The sequence below is a fragment of the Sciurus carolinensis genome, chromosome 14, assembly GCF_902686445.1.
Source record: "Sciurus carolinensis chromosome 14, mSciCar1.2, whole genome shotgun sequence".
Lineage (NCBI taxonomy): Eukaryota > Metazoa > Chordata > Mammalia > Rodentia > Sciuridae > Sciurus > Sciurus carolinensis.
Genome location: NC_062226.1, coordinates 69179110 through 69190459, shown reverse-complemented (window position 1 = coordinate 69190459; position 11350 = coordinate 69179110).

The following is an 11350-nucleotide window of genomic DNA, read 5'->3' as shown; positions in this document are numbered from 1 at the left end:
CTAAGTTATATAAAGCTGGCTTCTAATTCCAATAACACTAATAGTCTAGGATACTCCTGATAAAATATTCCCTGCTTTTAGATACCTGGTGTCTATTTTTGATATTTTGGTTTTTCTTAATCTCTCTTGCACTATAGTGGGTGCTCTTGTTTTGTAAGTGCAGGAGGAGCTGTGTTCATGGCAGGTTCCTATTCCTTGGCTCCACACTGAACACACAGAACAGGCTCAATAACTATTTGTCGATTAACTAAATGAGTGTGAATTTCTAGAAGAGCTCTGTCCAAAAGAAATACAACGCAAGCCACCTATATAACTTCAATTTTTCTAGTGGCCACATTAAAAATTATCATAAAAAGGAACCAGTAAAGATAATTTTGCCAATATATTTTATTTAGCCCAATACATACAAAATATCATTTTCACATGTCATCATTATAACAATTAATGAGGTACTTTACATTCTTTTTCCATATTGTCTTAGAAATTTGCTGCTTTTTATACTTAATATACATCTTCCTAAGTCACTTTCTTTTTCCTTCGGTGGTACTAGGGAACCCAGGGGCACTCTACCACTGAGGAACTGAATTTGTGTGTGTGTGTGTGTATGCTGATAATTGAACTCAGGGGTGCTCTACAGGTGACCTGTATCCCTAGACCATTTAAAAATTTTTCACTGCCAGTGATTGAACTGAAGGGTGCTTACCCACTGAGCCCCATCCCCATATCCCCAACCCACTTTTTTTTTTTTTTTTTGCCTGCTTTTTTTTTTTTTTTTTTTTTTTGAGTCAGGGCCTCATTAAGTTGCCCAGGCTGGCCTCAAACTTGAGATCCTCTTCCCTCAGCCTCTCAAGTAGTCAGGATTACAGGTGTGTGCCATGGTACCCATCCTCATAGTACATCTTTTAATTAGGACTAGCCACATGTTGTTCCTGACTATCATACTGGATAGTGCTGTTCTAGAAACTTCCAACTTTGCTAACTTGATGGCTCTGATGTGTGGGTCTAAAATGTAAATGACCAGGCTGGGTGTGGTAGTAAGCACTTATAATCCCAGGTATTTGGGAGGCCAAAGGAAGAGGATAGCAAGTTTGAGGTCAATCTGGGTAATTTAGCCAAACCTTATCTCAAAATAAAAAATAAAAAGGGCTGGGGCTGGGTATGGTAGTGCATACCAGTAATCCCAGTAAGTTGGGGGCAGCTGAGGCAGGAGGATTGTGAGTTCAAAGTCAGCCTTAGCAACTTAGGGAGGCCCTAAGCAACTCTTTCTTTAAATAAAATATAAAAATGGGTTGGGGATATGGGGATGGGGCTCAGTGGGTAAGCACCCTTCAGTTCAATCACTGGCAGTGAAAAATTTTTAAATGGTCTAGGGATACAGGTCACCTGTAGAGCACCCCTGAGTTCAATTATCAGCACACACACACACACACAAATATTAACTCCAGTAGTGCAAATTCCAAAGTAAAACTGCCAGAATTCTAATTGAGACATCTGGGAACTGACCTAGGAGTGAAAACGGCTTGACCAAGACTGAAGCATCCTATACCAAGGTGGCTCTTTCATAGCACTGGTAAAGTGGTGCTGAATATTGATGAGAGCCCTTAGCTCCATATGAACCTTTCTTTAGACATCTTGACTACACTCATGGTATGGCAGCTTATTTTGCCTGGGTGTGTGAATCAACAGAAAGAAGGCAAAAATAGTCATGTCTTTTATGACCCTGCCTGAGAAGTCATACACCCTCATGTTTGCCATATTCTATATTTTAGAAACAGGTTGCCAAGGTCAGCCCACATTCAGGGAGAAAGCAATTCGTCTACATTTTGAGTGAGGAATATTGAAGAATTTTTAACATATCATCATCATAATGGGGCACGTTCAAAATTTGAATATGTTGTCTTACTGGGGAAATGAATTCGGCTCCTTGTTGCTGGAGATGGCCAGCTCTGGAGCTCTGTCTGTCCCTTGTCCATCCCACAGGGCTAAGGTGAATAGCATCAAGGAATATCTACAACCTTGCACATGCGTGTCCCATGGCACACCACTTGGGAAGCTCCAGCCTAAGGGTAGGTCTCAGCAGGGCAATCTTTTGTGAGGGACAGAAAACCAAACTCGAATGGGCATGTTTTAAAGGGGGTGGTATTTATTAGCTCACTTAAGAAGAATTCAGAGAGCCAGGTACAGTGGTGTATGCCTATAATCCCAGTGACTCAGGAGGCCCAGCAAGCTCAAGGCGAGCCTGGGCAACTTAAATGAAACCTTGCCTCAAAATTAAAAAATAAAAATAAGAAGGATCAGGGATGTAGCTCAGTGGGAGAGCACTTGCCTAGCATAGGCAAGGCCCTCCCTGGGTTTAACCCCCAATACTGGGTGTTGGGGAAGCCCAGATACTAATTCAAAAGTAGTGCTGATTCAGACCCAGATTTCTTCAGGACCCATACCACAGAGATTTTCCATCTCTGCTTTCTCTTGGTTGGTACTGCACTTAGGCTTTCATTAGTGGTCCTTAGAAATTCTGGACTCATCCATCACAGCAAAGATAGTCCTGAGCCTCACAAATAAGAAAGCACCTACATTCTGGGATTCGCAACAGAATTCCTTGGGTTCACTCTGATCAGAGTGGATCATGCTAATCAAGTGTCCTCTCTTGAGCTAGAAATGGGGTCAATACCAACTCAACCCACATGGCCAATGAAGGGGGTCTAGTCATTCCTGAGGGAATCAGGAGGAAAGGGAAAAGGCAGTTGAATCACAGGGCTAATTACAGGGGCATCTTGCTTTAAACCATATGCATTCGGAAGGGCCTTGTGTGGAGGGATTAAATCTAATTCATATAATTTAAATCTAATTCATATAATGTCTGCAACCACTGAACTGGCAGGACTATCCCAAGGAGGAAATATGCAGTATATGAAGAAGGAAGATTTAGGGCTTATCTGGTCCTAAAGAAGAGTAGAAACTGGAGAAGATGAGGGTGGAATTACTCCACTAGTAATTCCTCTAACAGAGTGACTTGCCAAAAATGGTGCAAATGATCACATATCAGAACCATAGAGCTGGAAGTGATGAGGGTAGGTAATAGGAGAAGAGAGAAGGCAACAGGGAAATAGCATAAAATATTGGTTTCATTTTGAAAGCCAAGCATCAAAATGGGGTCTTTTGCTCAGTACTATATTTCTAGTGACTAGCCCATTGTGGTGCTCAATAAATGTGTATAAGTAACCAAAATAATGAATGAAGGTAGCAACCGTGATAGTCTGGAAATGATTTCTGGCAGACTATTCCCTTTTTGTAGCTCAAGGCTAAATGCACCACCCAAAGGAGGAGAGACAACAGGATCAAATGGTTTCAGAGGAGTGACTTTAGATTTGCTTGACTTTACCTATGATTAATGCATTGCAAGAATTAAGAGGATTTTTTTCCTTTTCTATTGCTTTCTCTTGAACTATCTTTAATAATCTTAAAACCAACCTCCCAGAACCTGATTAAAAACTAAATCTCTGATAGTCACTAAGTCTTTGGTCATAAAATTACTAGACGAAATACAACATAGCCTTGGTTGAAAACCATTTGGAGATTTGTCTGAATTCCTAAATCCTAAGTTCTTCATGCTGCAGTTTATTTCTGGGGAGAACTGCTCTCTGGAATGATGCTACTAAATCCATCCCAATTCCTAGTTTGAGGAGGGCTTTTGTAGCATTAACTTGACAGCTAAATGGTTTTCACCTTTACTATTTTTCCACACATTGGAAGATGGTAGGAGCTGGGGAGATAGCTCAGTTGGTAGAGTGCTTGCCTTGCATGCACAAGGCCCTGGGTTTGATCCCCAGTACCACCACCAAAAAAAAAAAAAAAAAAAAAAAAAAAAGGAAGATGGTAAATCAGTAGCAAGAAAGAGGTGATTTTCAGGCATTGCAGCTCTAAAGAAACAGTTGAGAAATCAGTTCCCCCACCTCTGTTCCTCATTAGTTCCTTTATGCAAAGAGAGAACACAACATGGATGAACAAATTGTTCTGTTATCCAACAGGATTACTGGGGTTATTAGTGAAGTATTTTAAAAGTCTGTTTGACTGCCAAAAGTCTCTGGACGAAGGATCAGAAGTCCTAATTTCCCATTCTTCCACTTTGCAGTCTTGCAACTGTAGCCAAGTCACTGTACTACTCTGAACTTTGGAATTTTTTCACTGTGAAAGAGGAATAAGAGTTACTCCACCTTCTTCCAACCTACTTAGGAAACCCAATGAAATAATTAACACATGGGGATATGTTTTGGAAACTCAAAAGTGCTGCCCAAAATATAATGTAGCTGTACTTAGAGTTGACACTTTGAGAAAGTGTAGAGAGCACCCCCACACATTTCATCGGCAGCTGGCAGCATTAATCAAAATCAGGCCAAAGGTACAGGCAGGACAAAGGTCTGATTTACCAGAAAATAAATCCCTTGTCTATTTCACTTACAGTGCCAGTTTACATGTCTGGCAAAGGCCAACAGCAAAGGCCTCGGGGTAGGAGGGAGAGAAGATATCAGTGGAACCAAAAGGGTATACACTGGCGCCTGGAAACCCAACCTGACCCAGCTTCCCTGTCTGCTCATGTGCAGCGTGTTTCCAGTGCATTCCTCTGAAAGGTAAATACACCGAGTGCAACAGCCCACCTGTGTCCTCCAAGCCTGGACGTGCCCCCTGAGGAAATCAAAACACAGACTTCCACTTGAAACAAAGTCACTGGTCAGCTACTTTCCCAGTTAATAATAAGGAAGAAGGAGAGGCCCTGGCAGCCATGACGGATTTGCAATAATTAAACTGACACTGCTGGGTCAGAAGCCTGGGGTTTGTCTGCAGCCTCCCCTGCTCCACTCCCTCAGATCCAACTTTAGAGGAAGACATGGATGCCTCTGGATTCCTATTAAACAAAAAGTATCAAAGGAGGATAACGCAGAACCCAGCAATTGATTAAGAAACTCAAAGGCCCTAATCCACCCGAAATTGACAGGGAAGGACTCCCCAGCAAGCACTGTAATTTAAATGGAGCTTAGAGAAATTAGGCTTCCCCTGGGGTGTTAAAGCGCATGCGCATGGGGGTCGGTAAGCGCTGCAGTCTTTACAACTGAGAATGACTGGGGATTAGAAAAGGGAGATGCCTCCCAGCCTCAAGGGACAGCTCCAGGGAGGCTCAAGAATTGTGAAGCTCCGAGGGGTCAAGTAGGAATCAAGTAAAGGTCGTGACAGATGGTCATGGTCCTAAAATGTTGGTTCAGTTGGGAACCCAGAAAGTGCAGAGAAATGTGTATTTGAAACTGGGGAGAGAAGGGGAGTCTACTGGAGGTACCAGAGGATAAGAGGGGAACCTCCTAAAAAGACTTTCCTGAAGAGATGAGGGAATAAGACCCAGGTCTACTCTCAGAGAGCACCCCAACTCCAGTGAGTGCACCTGTGTGCACTTAGCTTTGGTGGAGATTTGAAGGAGACCTGCTCTCCATTACAACCTCCAACATGGAACCCAGTCAGACTGAGCCCCATTCAACACTTGCTTCTGGAAAACTTTGTTCCCTTTCCATCCTATCACCCGCTGACTTTTCACTATACTTTTATTTGTGGATAGGATTCACCTATACACTTGACTGTAAATATCTAGAGGACAGGAACTACCCCTCTTTTTATCAGGAAAGAGAATTGAAGATCAGGAAGTTCTTCAAGTGGATTCTAGGTCACCCTGGGTTGTCAGAAGAGAGCCCTGTATAGTTAAAGTGATTTGGTTACAATGCCGGGGTTATTGTTTGGCAAGGGACAGGTCATGTAACATCATATTGCATTGTCACTGGGAAATAATTCTCACTTTGCTCAAGTTGCTTGTTTCCTAGGGAACAAATGAAAAAAATCGGCCACAACTCTCATTGGTGGGAAATTTCTCCAGGATCTGATCACCTACCATAGCCTCCATCCCCAGAACTGAACCTCACCCAACCTGTGCCTTTCGGTGCCAACAAAACTGGGTGGAGGAAAGCTACAGCACCAGCTGAGGTTGCCAGTAGAATTGTCAAGGAGAGACCAACAAGGAAACAAGGAGAGCGTTAATGTACTGGGAGAAAGAGATGGAGTTTCCCGAGTTAGAGGTAAGGACTGTGAACTGAGAGTGTGAAAGAAGGAACTAGAAAGCGGAAGGGGAGGGAAAGGGGTCACATCGAGGAGAGAGGACTAGAGATGGGATTATTCATGTAGGTAGGAATCCCTCCTTTCTCAGAGCCTAAATCTACCATCTTCCCGGAAGTGGGATTGAACCAAATTAAGATAGAGTTTCAATTTCTGGTCCTTCCTCACTCAGCAGTCCTATGAGGTTAATTGACATTTCAGTAAAAGAATGCATTTTTCTGTGCCTCCATGGTAAGTGGATGTGGATGGCAGATGAAGATATGTGGGCCAGCCAGCAAAGAATGGCACTGACTCCCTAGGGACCATCAGTGAGAATAACTGTCCCCCTCATCCCCAAACCCAGCTTCCATCAGAGTTAATGAGATACACCCTACATGACTGAAAAGAAGGTCACCACCTCTCCTAAGGTCACAGTTATATCCCATAGGCATATATTTCACAGTTCCCCTGACCCCTACTCCAAGCCATGGTGGCTGACCAAAGAAGCCATTGTGACCCCAGAGAGGCAAGATGTAGCCTCAGGCCCTGAGTTTCTCTCTTCCCACTTTCCTGAAGTATGGTTATGCCTCATTTCTAATAGGTTTCTGACTCTCTGCCAGATTCTTTTGTTTGTTTGTTTGTTTCCGGTACCAGGGATTGAACCTGGGGATGCTTAACCACTGAGCCACAGACCCTGTCCTTTTTATTTTTTATTTTGAGACAGGGTCTTGATAAGTTGTTTAGGGCCTCACTAAGTTGCTGAGGCTGGCTTTGAATTTGGGATCCTTCTGCCTCAGCCTCCTGAGCCGCTGGGATTACAGATGTGCACCACCACACCCAACAGATTCCTCTTTTTATGAGGGCATTTGGAGAGGTATCCACTTCTTAACACTGAAGAGTTCTATCAGGAACCAGTTGCGCTTGGGAATACTGAATGTAGGAAATGGAAATGAAATAATGGCACAAAAACTTGCCTGCTCTTCCCCGTGGATCAGGGATGGCCTTGTGAGTTGGGTTGGCCCATAGAATGCGGTGAAGTGATAGTGTGTCAGTTCCAAGCTAGACCTTAAGAAGCCTGCCAGCTTCTGTTTTCACCCTCTTGAGTTCTGAGCCACTGTGGACAGTGGCTCAGTCCAGAAAGACTGGCTAATTAATTTGTAGAGTTCAGTATAAATGAAAATATAGGGTCCCTTGTTTGAAAAATATTATGAATTTTAAGGTAGTGACAATAGTGCATTAAATCAAGCAGAGGGCCTTCTGAGCATGGGGCCCTGTGTGACTGCTGCACAACTCAAATTGATTTAGCTGGCCACCCTGATGGGGAGACCTCATAGAAAGAGACTCCTGGTCAGTTCCTAACTCTTCCAGTCATCCCAGCCAAGGTGCTGGACATGTGAGGAAACTATCTTGGATTTCTAGTTCCAGTGGAGCCTTCTGTCAGGAGGGCTGAGTGCATGAGCAACCTCAGTTGAGACCAAAAGAAGAACCCCTCAGCTAAGCCCGGGTGGCAGAACTGTGAGCAGATAAATGGTTGTTACTCAAGCAAAGCTCAGTAAAAGCTCTTCATGGCCAATGTGTAATCATTAGGGCCACTAAGGTTGGGACAGTGGGAAACAGTTATGTACTAATTAACTAAGCCAGAGTTAGTAAATTAACCAAACCAGAGTTAATTAGGGAGCTGAAACAGCTGTCCTTAGGTGTTGGCATCCAACACAAAAAGACTTTCTATTTTAATCATGCACTGTTTTGAATTTTCTTCGCTAAAAGTTACTGGGAAACAGCAGTGAATTAATGAAACAGGAGGACAGAGAGTTTGCAGTGAATGAACGTCTATCACGTTCCAGGCCCTGGACTGGTGCTTTGTGTCTGCCAGCTCACCTGATGCTCACAACACCCTGGACTGTGATTCCTCTTTACAGGAGAGGCTAAGGTTAGGGGACGGGTCCCACTCCTCCCTAGTCACTAAGTGGCAGAGGCAGAATTTGAACTGAGTCTGACTGATCCCAAGATTCGGAGAAGATTCTTACAGTAAATGAGGAAAAGATCCAGGAAGGTGTGTGTACCTTGGAGATTGTTGTATAGGGATCTGATGCAGACCTTCCCAAGTTTCCCCACAGTGGAAATGCTAGACAGGCAAATGGTTGCCATGTGAAATTCCCCTCATGGTCATCTTCACATTGCAGCTTTATAATCTTCAACCACGATTCTTGTGTCAGGTGATCTAGAGGTATCCAACAATGAGGCTCACTCTGAACTTCTAAGGGACCACGCTGAGAGGATGTGATGTGGTAAGCTAGCAGTAGTCATCACTTATTTATATATGTATTATCCTCACAAACCTGTAACAAGCTGGTCACCAGGGGATGTGTGCAGGGATTATCTTTGTTAGGTCAATTGGGAAACAGATTTGGGATTCTAGCAGGTGAAAGAAGATGTAAGGTACAATTGGGATTATAGACATGCTTTATTTGGGAGCAGCAGCAGTAGCAGCAGGTTATTCCCATCCCCCAATCCCCACCATAGACTTTTCTTATATGTAGACCAGACAAAGAAGGCACACTGCCAACAGGTTACATAAGTGGAGCATGCTCACAAGCAAAAGTTTATGCCCTTCAGTACATATGCTGAGTCAGGGTGTCCATGACCTTGGCTACATGCTAAAACTATAGCCCAACAGAAACCTTAGCGAGGGAGCCTAACCATAGCCATCTTGAGCCTGCCTTATAATCTTGCATTCAGAAGGAGCAAGAGTTAATTTCAACATTAGACTAAGCCAGAGTTAATGAGGGAGGTGAAACAGCTGTCCCTATGTGTCAGCATCCAACACAAAAAGACTTTCTATTTATATCATGTAGTGTTTTAAATTTTCCTCACCAAGCCTTCCTGAGTGTCTTTCTGCCATTGGTAGTGAATACACCCTCTGGGTCAGCCGTGAAACCAGTTTAAATGCTAACTTGACCTTCAGTGAAGTAATGACCTTGCTAAAAGGAGTTGTTGACAGAAAAGCAGTATAGATGAAAATTTATGCACACAGTCTCTGGAGTCAGAGACTGAGGTTCAAGTCTTCATCCTGCCTAATTACTAATCAGTGATGTTGGGCAAGCTAATTAACTTTGTAAGTCTCAGTTTCTCACTTATCTGTGAAATAAGATGATGCGAGGACTGAATGAGATAATGAATGTAACTTTCTTCAAGGTGCCAGACCTGGGACAAGGCTTGTAAATGTCATTTGATGACTAAAAGAAGGTAAATGTTCTTTCTTTGATGCCCCTGCCATTTCCCATGTCCTTTCTCTAAAAAAAATGTATGTGCGGGTAATTTCTGTGGATTCCCTCCACTCTCCCCTACCTCTGCCACTTTGCCATACTTTTTCACTACCTCCTCTTTTTCTTCTGTGTCCTCCATGTTTCATCTCAGCCAGGACATCCTGTCTTCCCAAAGCCCTTTACCTGCTTTCCTATTCGACTGTTAAAACAGCGAAGCATAGCAAGGTTTTGGGGCCATGGTGGACTCCATTCTGTGCATCCTAAGATACTTACCTCCCTGGCATTAGCAGAAATGACATAAACAAATAACCTGCCATTTATTCAGAGCTCTCTGTTCTCTAAGCATCCACATGACCTTATTTAGTGAATTTTTTTTGTTTTGTTTTAAATTTGCAACATTTTGTTTGTTTGTTTGTTTGTTTTGCAGTGTTGGGGTTTTGCACATATTAGGCAAACATTCTACCACTGAGCTACATTCCCAGTCCCAAAGTTTTAGCATTTAAATAAAATGTTTACCTTTTGGGCCAAAATGAAAAAAGCAATAAATATACAAAGTTTTGCAATGACTTTTCCCCCCCAAATGAGTTCTGTTACATTGTATATGTCACCTTTTCTAATCTCCAGCTTCTTTTCTGTCCCTAGGTGTTTGAATATCTACAAGGTTATTGTAAAGCTTAAAAGTACATTTCTGTGATACCAAGTATTTAATAAATAGCAATTGTCATTACTCCATTTAGCAGTTTGAGCAGGGGTTGACAGGGAATTTGGGTGATAGGATAAGGTAAAGGACATTATGGAAAATTTGAAGGCATGTAATAAAGAAAATATATTTGAAACAAATTCTTCTCTTTTATATTTTATGAATGAATTTTCTCCTGTATCTCATGTCTCATGGAAATTTAAGATTTTTATAGTAGGAATGCAAATAGAAAAAAAAAAAAAAAGGAAAAGAAACTACTGGTAGGTCCAACTTTTGACTTCCAAATTTGAGTCCTTAGACAGTCTTTAAAAGTTAGAGGTTGCAGAGAAAGAAAAGGATTTTCTAAATTCCTATAGTTTCCATTAACATATCAAGGATCAGAACCAAGTGAACCTGATCTCTAAAATCATTAGCAGAGAGAACTAAAGTTTGGCATAAAGGGTGTTCCTGATGCACACAAAAGATGGGACATTTTTCTCTTCCAAAAGAAAGGAATGACAGTGGAAGAAAAGATAGAGGTTTTTGAGGGGAAAATGAGTTTTGTATGTCCTGGCTTCTGTTTTCAGGTCTGAGATCAGAACTGGTAGATAAACTGAGGGAATTCCAAAGGAGAGGGAGCTTGTGTCCTGATCATCATTTGGAATTTGGTGAAGGAATGTTCGCATAAGTGCACCTGTCAATACATAGCACTGAAAGAGAATAAAAATAACAGCATGGGTCTTAAGCTTTATTTTAGAGAAACAAAAATGTAGCATTCTTTGATTGTCCTGTATCTAGGTTCATCCAACCCTGGTCAGGGCTACAATGCTGCCCATGTTTGAATCAGACAAATCAGTCATAATGAGGTGTACCCAGTGGAGAAGTCTATGCTACACTTTTCTTGACCCCCAAGATGGGCTCCTGGAGTTAGTATCCAAAAAAGGAGACACAGCCAAGCTACCAGTGATTGGAAGTTTCAAGGGATCACAATGAAACTGATTATTCAGAATATATGGGCTCAGATCAAGGTGGTACCTTCTACCTCTGCCCTGATTATCAAAGCCCTCAAGGAATCATAGACAGAATGAAACAGAAAAATATCAAGTGTGATGAAACTATTGCTTTTGACAAGATTGCCAACATCATCCAATAGATACAGCACTAATCTTTAGTCAGAGTCCTCTCTGGAACTGTTAAAGAGATCCTAATGACTACCCAGTCTGTGGGCTACAATGATGAAGGCCCCCATCCTCATAGATGCCCATCTAGGAAAGTA